The 18,776-nt window shown below is 36.8% G+C and overlaps 1 long non-coding RNA gene across 1 annotated transcript in view; it reads right to left on the bottom strand.

Annotated features, from left to right (window-relative positions):
• The window catches only part of LOC141339888 (uncharacterized), a 34,455-nt gene extending 30,391 nt beyond the window's left edge, over positions 1-4,064 (bottom strand). Inside the window, exon 1 of the long non-coding RNA XR_012356461.1 lies at positions 3,917-4,064. This is a non-coding gene — a long non-coding RNA (uncharacterized lncRNA). The remainder of the gene's footprint in view (positions 1-3,916) is intronic.
• Between the last annotated feature and the right edge of the window lie 14,712 nt (positions 4,065-18,776).

Below are 18,776 nucleotides of genomic sequence, written 5' to 3'. Positions count from 1 at the left end.
CTCTCTCACCATTATGCCACGGCTGCCCCTAAAAAAGGGAAAGGGGAAAGGAATTTGTGCTCTGCATCTAACCCATCCAAGTGCACACACACCCGGAGCAGTGGGCTGCCATATTGCAGCGCCCGGGGAGCAGTTGGGGGTTAGGTGCCTTGCTCAAGGGTCTCACCTCAGTCGTGGTATTGAGGGTGAAATACCCACCTTCAATCACTGCTGGACCTTCAATATTTAAAGTGCAAATAAGAGACCAAACTTTTCAAGCATGATACAGAACTATAGACAACCACACATCTTATTATAGACCACATACTAATAACAGCCTAGATATTTTATGTAGCCTAATTTGCGCGCATTGGTAAATCGCTCTCTATACTTGGGGTATTGCTTTTAAATGTGCGTGCAGGTTTTACTTTCGGTTTTCTTTTAAAAATTACGCGAAACTCTCGGCAGCGCTGAGCGTGCATTCTATAATACAAACAATTACTTTAAAGGTTGTATCAGCGATTTCTAGCCTAAAACATAAAGTGTCAATTTCAGCTCACCTTTCTTCACGATCCGCTCGCTGCCTGCCCCATAAATTGTCTGTGAAAAAAACGCGTCTCTCTGGTCAGCCTAGGGTCCGAGATATGCCAAAAAAGCAAACAGTGTTCCAACCAATCAGCGTCAGGGGGTTCGTGTTGTGGACTTTCTTACTGGTGCTGGGATGTGAGGGAGGCGGAGCGAAAGTCCACAACACCAAACCCCTGACACTGATTGGTTGGAACACTGTTTGTTTTTGTGTGGAAAGGTTGGTAGTGCCGATTGTTTTTTGGCATATCTCGGACCCTAGGCTGACCAGAGAGACGCGGTTTTTTCACAGACAATTTATGGGGCAGGCAGCGAGCGGATCGTGATGAAAGGTCAGCTGAATTTGACACTTTATGTTTCAGGCTAGAAATCGCTGATACAACCTTTAATAAAACCATTTGAATGTGCGAGGACACAAAAGAGATTTTGAAAAGCGTGTACTCAGTGGAAATTACGTCCCTGCGTGACTGGAACTCTGCCGCTGAGTTCTCATTTGATGTGAATGTATGTCGCGCTGTACAGTATACTGAGACGAAGGCTCCAGAATTGTATCTGACAGAATGTGGACTGTAGCAAAAATTATAGTAAAAGAAATATTTCTTCAAAAGCAGCTTGTGGAGACCCTTTAATTGTCCACAATCAAAAATCGTCATATCACACACCACTAATTGCAATGCAGTTTGTGCAAATCCGAAACAGAGGTTGGTTGAGAATGAAAAGAACGTCCAGATGTTTTCCCTGGGAGTGGTGTGCTCATAGGAGACCCAAGAGAGTGAAGGGAGGACTGCCAAGCTCAAAGACAGGGGTAGCCTAACAGGGAGGCAAAAAAGGCCTAAGAACCTGATATGACTGCAAACAGAGCTCATAGAGAAGAGTCCTTAGCTCTCAGATCAAGAGCTCACATGCTGCTTCCGAGACTAATAGCTTTAACAGGCATTACATGCAGACAAAATAAAAATAATGTATTGGAAAAACAACTTAAGTCTACTCATCAGACTTAAACTTACATTAGGTGCATTTCTTACCTTTGATAGAGGCAAAAATCCTAGCATTATTAATTGTATGTAATGCCACATTCCTAACATTCCATTAAGTGTATTATTAATATACTAAAAAAGCGGTAGCGGTTAGTCGCTAGTCTTAATGAGCAAGGCATCGCGTCACTCATTCATTCATTTATTTAGTCATGAAGCAAATGGCTGTAGTTATGAATGGGTTAATGATCACTATCTCTCTGAATCATTTAAAGCTGCAGATTCATACAGTAACGAAACACTGCTGTTTCTTGTAGACACACACCAGTTGTGTTGTGGATTTCTTTGGAACTATTATTATTTTGTTGTAAAGTATAACAATATTGTGTTTAAAATGAAGGCTAAATTTAAAATGTTCACTTACTACCTTTTTGTTTAACTTATATAAAATCAACTTTTGCAATAATTTGGATGTCCAAGGAAAATTGCATTCTTGATGGTATTTTGAAACATTAATAACAATGTATGTTTCTGTATTGAAGAGTTTCTTAAATTGATCTCTATGTACAGTCTGTCACCATTTGTTCTTCATGCTATTAAGTGCTAGGTTTGCTTCTGCGCAAAATAAGTAATTTACTTACTTTTGTACAATTAACCAAAGTGCTAGAAATAATTGGTTTTAATTAGGGCTGTCAAAAATAACGCGTTAACGGCGTTAATTATTTTGTTGTTGTTAATTACGTCAAATTTTTTAACGCATTTCACGCATGCGCAGAGTGACGAATTATTTGTCAGGAAAGTGGTTGGGGAGCTATAGAGGCGAGATGGAGCAAGGTGAGCCTATGGCCGGATTCAAATATAAAAAGAATGATGATGGTACAGTTAACAAGTACAAGCCTGGGCGACAGCCCCTCTGCAACTGGAGTGGTTAGCCAAGCTTAGGCCCGGTTCTACTGGGGTAGACGGTGCTATATACCCTCAAACGAAAGCAAACCAATTGAAGATCTGGCAAACAATCCAGCGTTGTTCATCTCCTGACTAAGTGTAGACGCGATGTAAATAAAAGATTCATTGTGTAGTTTAGAAAGCTTTATTGATTATAACGGAACGTTGTGAGATCTCTATGAACTAAGATTTGTGACGCTTTTAGTGATAATAAAGGGAGCGCGCTTTGCACTTTCCATGCCATAATCCATTCAGAACTTTTGTTTTTCTTATGTTTTGGGAATTAAATCTGCATAGTTATGCTGGGTTCATTCTCGAAAGAGCGGTGACTGACACAGTGGCAGAGTGGAGAGTGGAAGATAAAGCCGCTTTGCAGGTCATCGAGGCACCAGCTCAATCATTTGCATTTTTTTCAGTGGAAGCAATTTAAAATTATCCGTCATTTTTGCTCACAAAGGAAAAAGTAATACACCAAAAAACGTTGCAGTGTTTTTATAAAATAAAGAAAACAAAAATGATGCACTTTCTGTCGTCTCGTTCTTGAACAGGAGTGCTTAACAAAAATAAAGCTAAATGCATGCCTCACAACATATAGAACATATAGATAAACATATCTATAGAAAGTTTTAAATTATTACTTAACGAATTAAAACAAATCGAAAACAAAAACTTGTTTAATATGTAATCCTTAACGATAAATTTCTCTCTCAAGGCGCGTCCAAAAATGAGATTGCAGGATCTTTGCGACATTGACTCACATTGACTCACATTGAATACTTATATTGAACACTTTATTAATAAATAATTCAGATATGTCTTTACTCTTTCCCCGACACATTTATTATTTATTTTTGTCGGTATTTTGTGGCAACTCGCCATCCGAGCCGTTGTAAAAAGTAAAAGCGAAAGTCTCGTGTTGTTTCCACCAGCACGACATAATTGATGGATGTCTAAAATATAAAATATAAAAAATAAGGAGTAGCCTAAAACAGGCCCGATGCGGGCCCTGGCATAATATGAAAATGTGAAAATTATGTATCTGTGTCCTGTTATTTATATTTTGGTATGCATTTCAGAAAAAAAATGGTTAGGATTCAGGTGTCGTTGCAAATAGTGATTAATCATGATTAATCCACTGAAAAGTCTGATTAATCTGATTAAAAAATTTAATCATTTGACAGCCCTAGTTTTAATATTAGAAGCAAATATTGGGTTTAATGTTACAAAATGTATAATAATGTTTAGGTTAATTCCATATTATTGTTACAATCTTAATGCATGACGTCATAACAAATGCACAGCGTGAAAGCAAGATATTCAGTGTTAGTGTTTATCATGTGATCAACATTTCTGTCGAATGTCTCAACATTTCTACACCTGCATGACATTATTTATGAATACAATTCATTTCAGATCTGAGATTAAAAACCAACCTGTTTGTTCCTCAGTATCTTCACGTTTGACTCTGAATGCCTCTTCAATCTTCATGTCTTCACTCTCCTCTTTAATAAACGCCATTTTATAATGTGTCACATGGATCTCTGTTGATTCTCCAGGAGTTTTTCTGTGTGTTTGAACACTTTGTCCTGTTTAAGATGACAATAATTAATAGAAAGAAAAATCAATGCAAACTAAATGTGTGTGTGTGTGTGTGTGTGTGTGTGTGTGTGTGTGTGTGTGTGTGTCTCAATCAACTGCTAGTTCAGTAGTCAGTGCACTAATAAGACAGTCAGAGTGTATATAAAAAGTATAAAATATATACAAATTTAACAGAACGTTCATATTTAGGCAGGCTATTTTTTATTTATATTTAGTATTCAATTATTTGTACATCATATCTAATAAATTTCACTTTCATGAAATCTTTCTCGGTTGTCATTCACTCGTTTGTGTTTGTTGTTGTCGTTTGTAGTCCGCGTGCCACTGAATCGAATCACTGAATCATTTCACAAATGATTTGATTCAAATGATTCGGATTCTCAGTTTCTCTCATCACTTCTTATCATCACGCGATTGATTCATGATATAGAGAGCGAAATGAGACGCACCTTCTCTGTTACTAACGTCTTAAGTAACACTAAATAAAGCATTACAACGTTATATTTAATAATATTTTACATAGCTTGTAAAACGCTTTAATTGATGCAACAATATCCATTGGTTTAAAAACTTTAAAACCACAAACCTTTCTTCAGCTGAATCACAACAGACGAGGAGCGCGGCGCAGCTTTATGACGTCACATCACCAGACCAAAATAAAAGTCCCATTGGTGCACTGCTCTCTAGAATCACAAACACATCATAGAAATGTTGATTATAGAATAGAACTTCGTACCCATATGATGATGCTTGTCTAAAGTTATTAACATCATAAATCCAGTGGTGGACGAAGTACACAAATCAAGTACTTGAGTAAAAGTACAGATACGTATAATAGAATATTACTCCAGTAAAAGTAAAAGTACTCCTTTTTCAATTTTACTCGAGTGAAAGTACAAAAGTACTACATTTTTTGTGTACTTAAGTAAAAAAAGTACTGAACTATTTTGCAATTTTATAAAGGCTATAATTTTATATTAGCATATATTTTTTTATATAATAATACTGTTCAAAAAGCCTTGGATTTTCCCAAAATAACCACTAGCTTATATGGAGTCAAGGTAGATTTTTGTTGTTGATATGGACTACGTTGACAAGAGTGATGTTCACTGTGAAGCTTTGACCATCTCGTTTTCACCAGTAAGAAAAAAGTGTTTTAAAGCTTGTTATTTTGCAGAATGGCACAGTTATAATTTATAAATGATATGAGAATAAGGCCTGAAGTTAGGAAGAAAAATTTAATTATATTTTCATAATATTTTTCTTTTTTCTCAAACATTGTCTGTAGTATAAAAAAACCCTGGCCAAATGCCCCCAGAGGGCATCACTTCCCACTTTGATAATTACTGTAGTTACCATATTGTGAACATCATCACATCTTTTCTTTTCCCTCAGATGTAATCTGTCTAGGTGGTTGATTATAAATATTTGGACTTCATATCTGAAAATTACCTCAACTAAGCACCAGCAAGCTTGTTAGCTAGACAATTAGCATCAGCTAACAATATTTACTTATTGTCAGTATGGTTATGAATAAACATTTAACGTTATATCTGTCTACTAGGCTAGTTGATCCAAACAATATAAAAAATTATACCGTTAATAAACAATATAAAAACAGAAGTCATATAGGGCTAAATGCGTAGCATTTTTATAAAACTGTTAAGGTTACAGCAGCGAGGAATATGAACCTGCATGAGTTATTTTATTTAATCTGTGTTATTTTAATGTTTCTTTTTTTGACCTAAAAAGAGACCCCTGCTGAAAAAACCAGCATATGCTGGTTAGGTAGGTTTTGGTGCTGGGATGCTGGTTTTAGCTGGTTTATGGTGGTCCTTGACCAGCAACATGACCAGCATAAACCAGCAAAGGACCAGCATCAACCAGCAAAGGACCAGCATAAACCAGCTAAAACCAGCATCCCAGCACCAAATCCTACCTAACCAGCATATGCTGTTTTTTTCAGCAGGGACGATGTTGATGTGTCTGCATTCAAGCATTTCAGTGGGCTTAAATACATCAACCTTTACAGCAGATTTAGTTCGCAAACAACTGACAGTTACAATAATTAATCCTAAAACTCGACATTCCCAGCTAACAAAAAAAAGGTCGCCACAACGTCCCCTGAATGGCATCTGCGAACGTCCCCTGGACGTCGTCGTGTAGGGTTTTTTGGACGTCATGGGGACGTCGCCAGTTCGTTCGCGGGACGTACCGGGGACGTTCGCGGAACGTTCTGAGGACCAAACGGGGACGTTCGCAGGACGTACCACCGATGTTCGCGGGATGTCCGGAGAAAGAAACGGGGACGTTCGCGGAGGTTCGCAGGACGTTTATTAAACATTGTGAGGACCTAGGTAACGTTCTCTGCAGGTCAATTTAACATCCTTTGTAAACATGTCATTAGTCAAATAGAACTACCCAAGGAATAAACACACAAGCAATAGTACTTTGACAATATTTTATTTGTTATCTTTCATTTTATGGTTTGTTTGTTTAAGTGTGTGTGTGCGTGAATGTGTGTGTGTGTGTGTGTGTGTGTGTGTGTGTGTGTGTGTGTGTGTACCTGGTATTCATCACGTTGTGGGGACCAAATGTCCCCACAAGGATAGGAATACCAGTAGATTTTGACCTTGTGGGGACATTTCTCAGGTCCCCTTGAGGAAACAGGCTTATAAATCATGCACAATGAGTTTTTTTGAGGAAGTAAAAGTGTGCACAATCTCCTGTGAGGGCTAGGTTTAGGTGTAGGGTATGTGTAGGGTGATAGAAAGCACAGTTTGTACAGTATAAAAACCATTACGCCTATGGAATGTCCCCATAAAACATGTAAACCCAACATGTGTGTGTGTGTGTGTGTGTGTGTGTGTGTGTGTGTGTGTGTGTGTGTACCTGGTATTCATCACGTTGTGGGGACCAAATGTCCCCACAAGGATAGGAATACCAGTAAATTTTGACCTTGTGGGGACATTTCTCAGGTCCCCATGAGGAAACAGGCTTATAAATCATGCACAATGAGTTTTTTTGAGGAAGTAAAAGTGTGCACAATCTCCTGTGAGGGCTAGGTTTAGGTGTAGGGTAGGTGTAGGGTGATAGAAAGCACAGTTTGTACAGTATAAAAACCATTACGCCTATGGAATGTCCCCATAAAACATGTAAACCCAACGTGCGTGCGTGCGTGCGTGTGTGCGTGTGTGTGTGTGTGTGAGTGTGTTGTTGCCATGTTGAGAAGGTTGTACAGGATCACCCCTTCATTTTTGAGTATGTAATATTTGCATTTTATTGGATCTACTGATTTTTTTTTTGACAAAAATAATAAAAAATTCTCTGAATTACAGTTTTTCCCATTCATTCCTATGAGTGCCCATTTTTGTCCACGAATACGGGATTAAGGAGTTTTTTTTTTCACCCACTTAACATTGTAGAATCGTGTCTTTTTTTTTTTTTTGCGTGTTCAGGTGGCAAACTTAGGAAAAGTAACAAAGTCTTGTACCACTCAGATCAAGGGAAGTATTTTTTAAAAATTAATTAAAATTATTTTGCCCACATTTGTCCAGTTTACGGTATTAGGGTTAAAGAGTTTAATTTCTATTGTTTGTCCACTCAACGTTTATAGGGATTTTAAGAAGTATTTAGTTAAATTACTTATTGAGTAATTAAGTTACTTTTTTCAGACACAGTAATTAGATAATAAATAATGAATAATAATAATAATAAAATAATAATAATAATAAATAATAAATAAATAAAAAAAATAAATAAATAAATAAAAATAATGTTGTATTTAAGTATTTTAAATACAACATTGATTAAGTAATTAGTAATTAGTAATTAATTACTTTTTTAAAGTAACTTACCCAACACTGGCTGTGACCCAGAGGTGCCGGTGGAAGGCTTGTGCCAATCCGGTGAAGCTTGACAAGGCCAGGAAATTTGTTAACAGTGTTATGGCTACACTTGTTCGTAACTTAAATGGTGCCATGATTGAGCACCCTCACATTAGACATGATAGTCCTGGTCTATTTTTGAAAGATGGAGCTCATTTCACATCTAGGGGAAATTATATGTTGTTAAGTACTGTAGCTAACTGCCTTAAAGACCATGTCCAAATGCAGTGAACTGCTTACAGTTGACAGTGTCACTGCTTTTGAATTTGGCCTTTAGGGCCCATTTGGTAATGCCTAAATATAGCCCTGACCCTCATGGCTAATGTGTTTATGTTCATTTTTAAGTAAAACATGTAGCCATAACACTGTTACCCCCTCTGCTCTTCCTGTTATGTTTTTTTTTATTTAATTTTGTGTTACGTGCCTCCCTCTTTCTCTCTCTTTTTGGCATTGCCCTCTCCTGATGGTCTGGTTATTAAAGTTGGTTTCTTGTTAATTAATCTTGGTTTATTTACTTTATTGGCTCTGCTAAGCTGACAAACTTACTGACAAAGCACACACACAAGCAGGGGACCTCACACATCCTACATAAGAGAAAGACAACAAGGTTTAAGGGATAGTTCACCCAAAAATGAAAATTTGATGTTTATCTGCCTATCTGACTTTGTTTCCTCAGTAGAACACAAACAAAGATTTTTTACGAAAACCAGTGCTGTCTGTTAGTGATTTAATGGAAGTGGATGGGCACAGCCACGTCCAACTATCCCTTTAAAAAATACTGTAGAGTAGTGATGCGCGGGTCGGGGTTTTTTTCAACCCGTGGGTCCCGCAATTATGAAATTATTTGGCCCGCCCCAGCCCGCCCCGCAGTACTGTGTCTATTTTTACAACCGCACCCGCGACAATTAAATAGACATACTATGCATTGTAATGCAAATGAAAACCGAAAGTGCTTTTCGCCCTTTAAACTGGCAACAATACTGTACGATTATGAATATGAACCATAAATCAAATCATATTAATAACAAGATAATCAGTGGTGTAACGTTAGTGGTGCCAGAAGAAATGTGGGTATATGCTTCATTTATGAATATCGTTTTAAACTTTCTATTCGAACGCATTCTTTTACTGGATCCTTGGACTGAAAGGTTTAAAGGTTCACTGGTTTAAGGAAGTTCTGATCATGAAAATCTGCTTCTTTTTATTAGTAAGATATTGTTTTCGTTATTATGTACTGTTTAAAATGACTAGGGTACAGGAGACGCAGCGGGCGCAATCACCAAATACATTTCAAAGCAAGCCGGCGCCACAGTCCTGACTACATCATTGCTGTCTTTATTGTGTGTTTTTAGCGAATATTTACATTCATTCACATATGACTGGATGTGGTTGACTGTCATGATGTTGGCTAATGCAGGATAATGCGCATCAGAGGAGATTTAAATACGCATAGCACCAGGCCTGCAGAGCCGAATGAGCGTTCGCTTGATGCGCTTGTGGCTGGCAGCGGGAGCTGCTTGGCGCTTTTGTGACGTGACGTGTTGATAACCTTATTAAAGAACTTAATAAAATATGAAAATAGATATTCCCAAATATGTAATATAGGCTATAGAGAATTGCACGCAACATACTTTGATTTTTTTATTTTATTTTGTTTTTAATGACCCGCCCCAACCCGCCCCGCAAATAAAGTGACAGTTTCTTTACCCGCCCCAACCCGACCCGCGGGTTATGAGACGACCCGCGCATCACTATGGTAGAGTACATTCAGTATGGCCTGTTTTGGTTAAAAGCAAAGAAGCCAAATGTTCCTTTTATTAATCTCCTTTTATTAAACCCCTGTAGAGGTAGGACATTCAAGTACAGGCGCAGCATCTTAGAGAAATGTTAAAATAAGAACAGAACACAATAAAAATATCACTTACCACTGTACATGTATAAATATTTTCACAATGGACACACACTACATACAGTAAATATACACTTTACATTATAAGTAGATGTATAAATATACACAACAACAACAATTATGCACAATATACTGTATATACTTAGGCCCCGTTTATGCAGGCTCTAAGTTAATGTTTCTCTAAGTTAATTTGTCAGCTAGGTACATCTGACATTGATGTTAATTAGAGACAACACATGTACGTAATTTCTTTAAAGCAGACATTGAAAGTTACTATCTTGATAAACTCCAGTGATGCCTGGAGACGGTTTCTGTAGACCATTCCTTTAGAGTGAGGAAACGATGCACCAAGTCATCTGGGGCCGGTTGCACCAGCTGTGCGTAAGTTACAACTTAGCCTAGTTGCGACGTAAAGGGACACTAAGTTACAACTTACGCACTACTAAATATTTTCGCGTTACACCATTAAACTTAGTTTAAACGTAACTCTACGTTACAACTAAATATTTACGGAAGCCTCTGCCCATGAATAACGGTTGAAAAGAGATGGCGGCGAGATTAGATTACATTGATGAGCTCGTGATTAATAATGAAGAACCGCAAATTCGTAGACGAATATTACGAGATAGACATCATCCGTTGGATATCTATGATGATGTCGACATATATGCTCGTTTGCGCTTTAAAAGGGAGGGAATACTGCGCATAACAGACTTGATAGCGTCTGATATTCAACACGAAACAGACCGAAACGGCGCTCTCTCCCCAAGCCTACAAGTGTGCGTCGCTTTACGCTATTTTGCAACAGGATCAATGCACAACTTAGTTGGCGACAGCATACAGATTCACAAATCCACAGTATGTAGAGTGATCCGCAGGGTGTCACTTGCTCTGTGTCGCCATATGAATGCCTACATATGCATGCCAAGCATTAGCGGACAAAATACAAACAGGCAAAAATTCCATGCCATTGCCGGTTTCCCTAATGTACTTGGCTGCATTGATGGGACACAAATCAAGATAAAAGCACCCACAGTGGATGAGAATGCTTTCGTTAATAGGAAGGGTTTTCATTCGCTAAACACCCAAGTCATCTGTGACCCAAATTTATGTTTTTTCAACTGTGTCGTTAGATGGCCTGGTTCAAAGCACGACAGTTTCATCCTGAGGAAATCCGACATCTATGACAAATTTGATTCTGGCGAGTATAGTGGCATTCTGCTGGGTGATTCTGCATACCCACTTAAAAAGTGGCTGATGACACCATACTTAAATCCATCCACACAAGCAGAGGAAAAATTCAATTCTGCACATACCAAGACACGAGTAACAGTGGAAAGAAGTATTGGTGTACTAAAAAGGAGGTGGTCATGTCTTCACAGGGGTAGGCCTGTTACATTTATTTGTTTGATTGTTTATCTGTTTAGACAGGATAATATTTCAAATGGAGTACAAGTTTTCAATCAATCCCCATTAGGAATTGCAATGGAGCCAGAGAGAGCAGCAAAGGTGACAGGAGCATGCATTGTTTTGCATAATTTGGCCATGCTGTGGAAGATGCCAGTTGATGATCGGGGAGGTGAAGAGATTGAGGAGGTCCCCCAGGAAGAGCAATATAGACAGTGCCAAGATCCAGAAGTGCAAGAGGGTGCAACTGTCAGGCGTTTTATTACCCAAAATCATTTCACTTAAACTGCACGCAATGCATAGGCTAACTATCCTTTTTGTATAATATGTCAACTTTTTTTTAAAGCTGCATTATTCTCCATAGATTACTTTAATTAAACTTTAAATTCCATTTATTATAGATTTACTTTCTACTACTTATCTCACTTGTGAATATTTAAAATCTAATATCAGCTGTGCATTCAATTAAAATGTTTATATTTATGAATTATTGGGGTTGGGGGTCTGTACTGCTGAAAGTAAACACAGATTTTTTTTGGAATGTATCTTGTCTTGTCAAATTTATTTTGTGGTGCCTGTACCACAGAACAATACATTAAGCATACAACATACAACATAGGCCTACACCTAAAACTGAAGAATAATAAATAGTAAAATATAAATATTTTGTTACAAACAGCAATTACATTTAATAATGAACAGTAGGTCTCAAAAATGGCAAACTTTTACCACTTTACCATAGAACCATCAAATTAATCTGTCAATATGACACCTACATTTCAACAACACTGAAGGTGTAGCCAAGAGACTTTAACTCCTCTTGTAATTTAACTATCTCTAGGTTTAATTTCACGTTTTCTAGGTCAATTTTTTTGCGTTCACTTTTTATTTTCAGGATCTCCTCTTCTACTTTTGCACATTCAAGTTTGAGAAGCTTACAGCGGTTATAGTTTATGTCCTCATTCAGGTTATTTTCGTGCTTCCTTTTCTTTGCATTTTCGACTGAAGGTGGCAGTTCTTTGTCTTGTGTGCTCACTGGATGGTCGTCACGAAGGACAGGCAGATCTGCTGATGCTGGCAGTGGGGTGTTTTCAGCGCAAGTTTCTGTTACCGGTGTTGGCTGACTTGATGCAATAGCGCCTGCTGGTGGATAAACAAGAACGTGTTTTTTTACTTTACAACATTGTGTCGTAATTCACTATGCATTTAATCACGGGATAGAAACTAGTGATGATAACAATAATAATAATGAAAATAATAAAGTCACTGACGTTTTTCTCTCGCAACTGCGAGTCAGAAAAGTTAACTTTACCTCAATTAGAATAAAACTATTAATAGCCTACTTTGAGCCATGTCTTCTGCGGCTTCACTTCCACTTTCAACTCCGGCGATTCCACAGACGGTGGGTGAGTTGTCGCCGATTATTTCTAATATAATAGTTGAATACGGGCCAGGCTCTGGTCTTGGACCACCTCCAGTAGGGACATGTTTAATGCGAGGAAAGTCCTCAATTGCTTGTGTTTTCAGATCGCTCCACTTCTTCCTCAATTCTTTTATCTCCCTCTGCTCACAGCCTTTTGCATTTATTTTGTTTGTTATGTCCTGCCAAATTTCATTTTTTTTCCGGTGAGTGACAGATGAGTTTAATTTGCTTTCAAGGACTGTTTTGTTTTCTTTGTATCCGTCAATTAAAATAAGAATTTCTTCGTGACTGAAAATTTTCTTCCTGTTCCTTTTCTCCTCCATGTTTTGCTACCGTCTTTGTTTATGCGCAATTCAGGCTATTTCCGGTTTACCAATTTGAAGGCTTCTGATTGGGTAATTAATATTTACGTCGTATTATGCGACTACGCATTACTTTATGGAGAGCTTACGAACTACTAGCTAAGTCCTGCCTTACGAACGACTGGTGCAACCAAATAATGTATAGATTTAGTTACAAACTAGCTAGTAGTTACTAAGCCTCTAGTGTGGACTTTACGTTCCAATTTAAGTAAGAACTTACGAATGACTGGTGCAACCCTACCCTGAGGTCAGTGCTTGTGAGCAAGGTTCACAATAAATCAATAAATCTTTCTCACAATAAAGCCTGTGATGTAAGAGATTGCTGCTATACAGAAATGTAATATATGACATATATGTCCCTATATCAGAAGTGCTACTCTCATATATGTTAAATATAGGGCAATATATTATTAACACATATATCCATCTTCTGGATATATGTAGATATTCATAGATACCATGTGACGTCACTGTGCTTTATCGCCGCCATTTTTGTGTCCGCGCTACCTGTTTTAGTCTATGGTCACAGCAGCCACAACTACCAGAGGAAGCTCAACAAAACTCCCAGAATGTTCACAACAGGGATACAATATGCCCGGGATATGTTGTTCTGTTAGCTGTAACAACAGTCATCAGAAAAAAACCTAACTACAGATTTATTCGATCTCAGCAGTGCTTGAAGTGGTTCGGTATGCATATAGCCTTTAGTGTACCGGTGTCATTCACGCAGGTGCTTTTCACAGCAGGGTGTTTTTTCGGCACAACAAGAGTAGTGCAATAATAATTAATTATTGACTAAGATTGTAAATAAGTAGATGATAACGAAAATAATGCCTTAAAATGAAAAGAATCAGTTAATTACATTTTGAACCGATCAACTCGTACGTCAAAAGATTTAGTAAACGAGAATGCATTCAAACAGTAAGTTCAAAACAGTGCTAATGCAGAGAATAGTGACTTACAGTACACCCAGATGCCGTAAATTATTTGTTTCAGTGTGTATTAGGCTTAAGAGCAAGAGTGTTACAGTTGAAGGCATTTTAGAACATGCGGTGTTTAATGAATTATGAAAATTAAATAATAAACGCTAAACTATTGTACTACATAGCGTTCGTCATTGCAACGCCTGCAGTAAAGTATATACATGTAAAAAAGGTTCTTAAAATAATCATATTTGTTTTGCTAAAACTATTTATGTACAATTACCCTAAAAATTATTTGTCATACAAAAATGGCACACACACAAATCATCATCCCGAGTAAATGGTACCATTGTGAATTGTGACTGGCTGCACAAGTGATGTAATAAACTAAAGTAAACTAAAATGTTATGCGGCCATATAGTCTGGATGAATGAAAAAGCATATTTTTAAACAGAAATCGCATGCTTTTGGTGCTTGAATTTGAGCTTCAATAATGAGATCCGGGTTTATGAATACACAAAACGTGAAAGACGTCTTCCCTTGGCTTGCTGGATGTTGGGCTTATGCTCAATAATCACATTTTTTTGCATTCGGCAAAACTAATTTGCCGAAATCTAAGCGCGGACTGTATTAGTGCCGTCAGCGCGAGTCCCGTTCGCTGTGAAGTAGTGACCAGCCGGCAAAGGATTCTTCCAGGTCTTAAAGCCTTCACCGAGCGACTACGTTCACAATAATTTACACAATCTGTCCTAAACATACAATCAAGTCAAATACACAGTGTGGGAAGTAGTGATAAAAAGTAATTTCTTGTTTCAATTTATTAATAAATCTCATTTAGATGCGCTGTGCCTGTTATCATATCGGACACAAATATGGCGGCGAGCATAGCGGAAGTGACGTCTTTGGTACCCATGGATATGTTTATAACATATGAATTTCCCATAGTACAATTTGTATATAAACATATATTGAAAGTATATATGTGGTCAACTTTTATACGGTATTGCATGTTATGACCATATATGTTTACAATATATATTAAAATTGTATATTGTATTATATGATATGTCCATATACGTTAACAATATATATTTAAATTATATATGGTGCTCTATGTTTTGATCATTTGTTACCAATGTATATATTGAATTTATGCAAGTTTATAAACATTTATGCCTAAAAGATTCTGCTCTTTGTAAATCACATAACAAAATATTTTTTGCTTAACTTTATTAACTGTTTCAATTCAGTTTTCTGGGGGAAAAAATAGAGATGAATATATAACCTGTTAAAAAAAATGCCAATGTACTATTACTTTTACTACTAAAAGGAATGTATTATAGAGTTATTGAGGGGGGAAAACACTTGTAACTGTTTATGTGCTCTCATCATCAATGAACTAAAACGCATTTCATTAAAATACATGAGCGATTGTGTGCGAATGTCACAATACCGCTACTGCGCATGCGCCAAAATTCAAACACACCCGCGCTAACGGCAGAGTCTGAGCAATGGCTGGGGCTAAACAAGTCATCTGCGGTAAGATGTTTTTCTTAGCAAGTGGAAGGATAACAAATGTGCCAATACCTTCACATAATAAACGACAATGATTTTATAGACGGACACGAAGATAGACCGACATCAACTGAGTGGAAAGGATGAAACGCCTTTGAATGTGGCAGCGGTGCAGGTAATGTATGCTAATTTACTCAACGCTTTATTCCTACACTAATCGTCACCTTAGAATTATAAGGTTCTATCTGCATTCTGAGCACTTTCAAGATATTGAGCTTTAAAGTTTTTGCATTCCATAGACTTCTGTAGATAGAACCATTTTTGTTTTCTAAAAAAAAAGGCCCAAAATGTACACAGCTTACAAAAGAAACATCAAATAAAGTAAATAAGTTGTCAGATAATAAGAATATGTGAATAACTCAATTTGGACAAAAATGTCAGATAGAACCTTATAATTCTAAGGTGACGTAATATTACATATAAACTAAGTTAAGTGTTATATGATTGTTTTGGTCCGCAAGCGCCTCGGTCTCTATATAGATCAGCTAATGTTTAATGTAATATTCCCTGTCATTGTTTTATATATGATGTTATGATTACAGCTGCATTGATGTGTTTTGCAATTTGCTTGCGTTAAAGTTAATTTTAGCTACTGGGTAGGTTAATGAACAATCTGTATGGAGATACTGTGAGCTCATGTTTTCACTGGATAAGCAATGCCACATTTGGAAATTATTTAAAGCTGTCTGACAAAAATAACGGATGGAAATTATAATGTTTATCTCTGAGATGTAGTCTAGACTAGAACTATAAAACTGCAAGAAATTGAATTATTTAAATACAAGCACCTTGAATTCATATAGTAAATTACAGTACTTGGTTATATTTCACCAAGTGCATTGACATGTCAGTGACATACCTAGAGTGGGTGCATAAGCATATTGTATAATGGTACTGTACACTAAAGGATGTGATTATGGGGTTTTAAAAATATGGTTAATCTATCGTAGTAAATATTGTTCATATCTTTGCTGATAATTGTGCAATTCTCGTTTGTGTCCCATGAATAGGTAATGAGTCCCGAAATTCTCAGAAAACAGAAATGGTGGCCGAACCTGTAGATGTGGATGGCAGTGATGTGAATGATGGAGTGTACACAGAAAAGGTTAAATATGTAAACAAATCAAATCAACAAAATATTTTAGTTAAAAATGTGTCTCCATGTACTATTTAATAAAATTCTAGTGCATTTAATCTATTAAATAACAGTAGAGTGAGCGAGTTTTTGGATATGGTAAGATTAAACTTATTTTAGTGAATGAAGTACCACATTTCAGTTATCATTTTGTTAGTGTGGGTACACAAAATATTATTTTATCCTTTCTTCTAGTAAATCATCAATCTATCTGCTTTCTAACAGCTTCATATTGCCGTAAACATTTATCTTTAACGTGGCTTTAAGCACTATAGATTATTAAAGTTTCACTTTCACTGTGACAAAGGCAGTAAATGTGGTGCAAGAAACTATTAAAATAGTATAACTATTTAAATTGATAAACTGTTCGGCATGATGACGTTTAAAGCCTCCGACAGGGCCTGTAGTCCCATTTAGTAGCATGTTAGCAACCATATTTTTTAAGAAACATATAGAGACATATTATTTGAATGGGCATGCAGGCTGTGCGCTGTTGTTCTGCCATGTCCTTGTGGTATCTGGGAATATTTTACAACTACAACTTATAATTATTACATAAATAGTGAGTACTCTGCAGTTTTAAAATAATGTTTAACTTTTCCAACTATGTTTAATACTCCATATATTTGTCATCTTAAAGTAGTTTATCACTTTAAGATATAGGCAAAGTTCTAATTAAAAAGCAAAATTAAACTTTGGTAAAATGTTGGATTGCAAGACTTAAGTAGGTTTTATTTTTCATTTATCATCATGTTGACTAAAATCAAGCACATGGTTCAGAAAATGTATTGTAATTATCTTATAAAAGTCTAACTTTTATCTTTTTTTCGTTCTCTTTTTTTTTTTTTTTTTTTTTTTTTACAGATGCTGGAATCCAGAAATTTCTTCACCCGGGGCTTACTGGGGATTAGCCTAGAAATCTAGACGCACCCTAGCGGCAGCAAAAATTATTTTGCAGCCAGGTGGGTCTAGACACTCTCAATAGACCTTCTAGCTGCAAAAACCCAAATTGGGTCAGGCCAATCACAACACGTATAGAGTAGGCGGGGCAGGCTTAACATATGACGACAGAGTTGCGACGGCTGCCACTTGAAAAACAAAGAATGGCGGCTGCAGCTGTCGAACAGCGGTCTTTCGAATCGGCTTTGGCCGCGACTCTGGAGGACTTGGAGTTAAGTTTTTCTTTAAGAAACGAGCAAAGAACGGCACTTAAGTCATTTTTAAAAAAGGAAGATGTGTTTGGAGTTTTGCCGACTGGATACGGAAAAAGCTTAGACTACGTCACCTTCTTCGTTGCTCTGATTGGTTGAAGCGCTATCCTATTGCGTGCATAGGGATTTTGAGAGACAACCGTTTATCCCGCCCCTCGGAGTAAGCCGCGTCTATGGAGAGTTTCCAGACTAAACATCTTGATGTAAGTCTGGCTCGCCAGGCTAACTGGGGATGGCAATAAACCAAAAACTAACCAAGCTGTGGGAATACAAACCTGTAGACCTTGATGTTCTGTTTCTTATGCCTGTTCAGTGTTTTGATCAGTTATATATGTCATTGTTTCTTTTTTGTTTGATTGTGCAGGTCAGTAACATTTTTTTTCCTATTTAAATAAATTTTGTTTCAATAAAGATGTTTCTTTGTGTAGCTTACTGTACCATTTAACATTTGTGACCCTTGACCACAAAACCAGTCTTAAGTCGCTGGGGTATATTTGTAGCAATAGCCAAAAATACATTGCATGGGTCAAAAATTTTTTTTGTCTACAACCTGTATTTAAAGATCAAGGATCACATATTAAAATATTAAATATATGAAACCATATATTTCATGCATGTGTCTAATTTGTATATAACGTTATAAAAAAAACATATATCTCACATGTATTAATAATTATATACATTCCATATATGGCAATACATGTATTATACATACGTAAACATATATTTTTGTATGGAGTAGACTTATATGTCAATATATGAAATTGTTCCATTTTCTAATAGGAATCATATATGGATATGGCATATTTAGAACATGTATTTAATATAAGGGTATTTCATATAAGCACATATATTACATTTC

The sequence above is a fragment of the Garra rufa genome, chromosome 1 (assembly GCF_049309525.1).
Source record: "Garra rufa chromosome 1, GarRuf1.0, whole genome shotgun sequence".
Classification (NCBI taxonomy): Eukaryota; Metazoa; Chordata; class Actinopteri; order Cypriniformes; family Cyprinidae; genus Garra; species Garra rufa.
The sequence above is the reverse complement of the archived record's forward strand: the minus strand, read 5'-3'. Positions and strand labels throughout refer to the sequence as shown.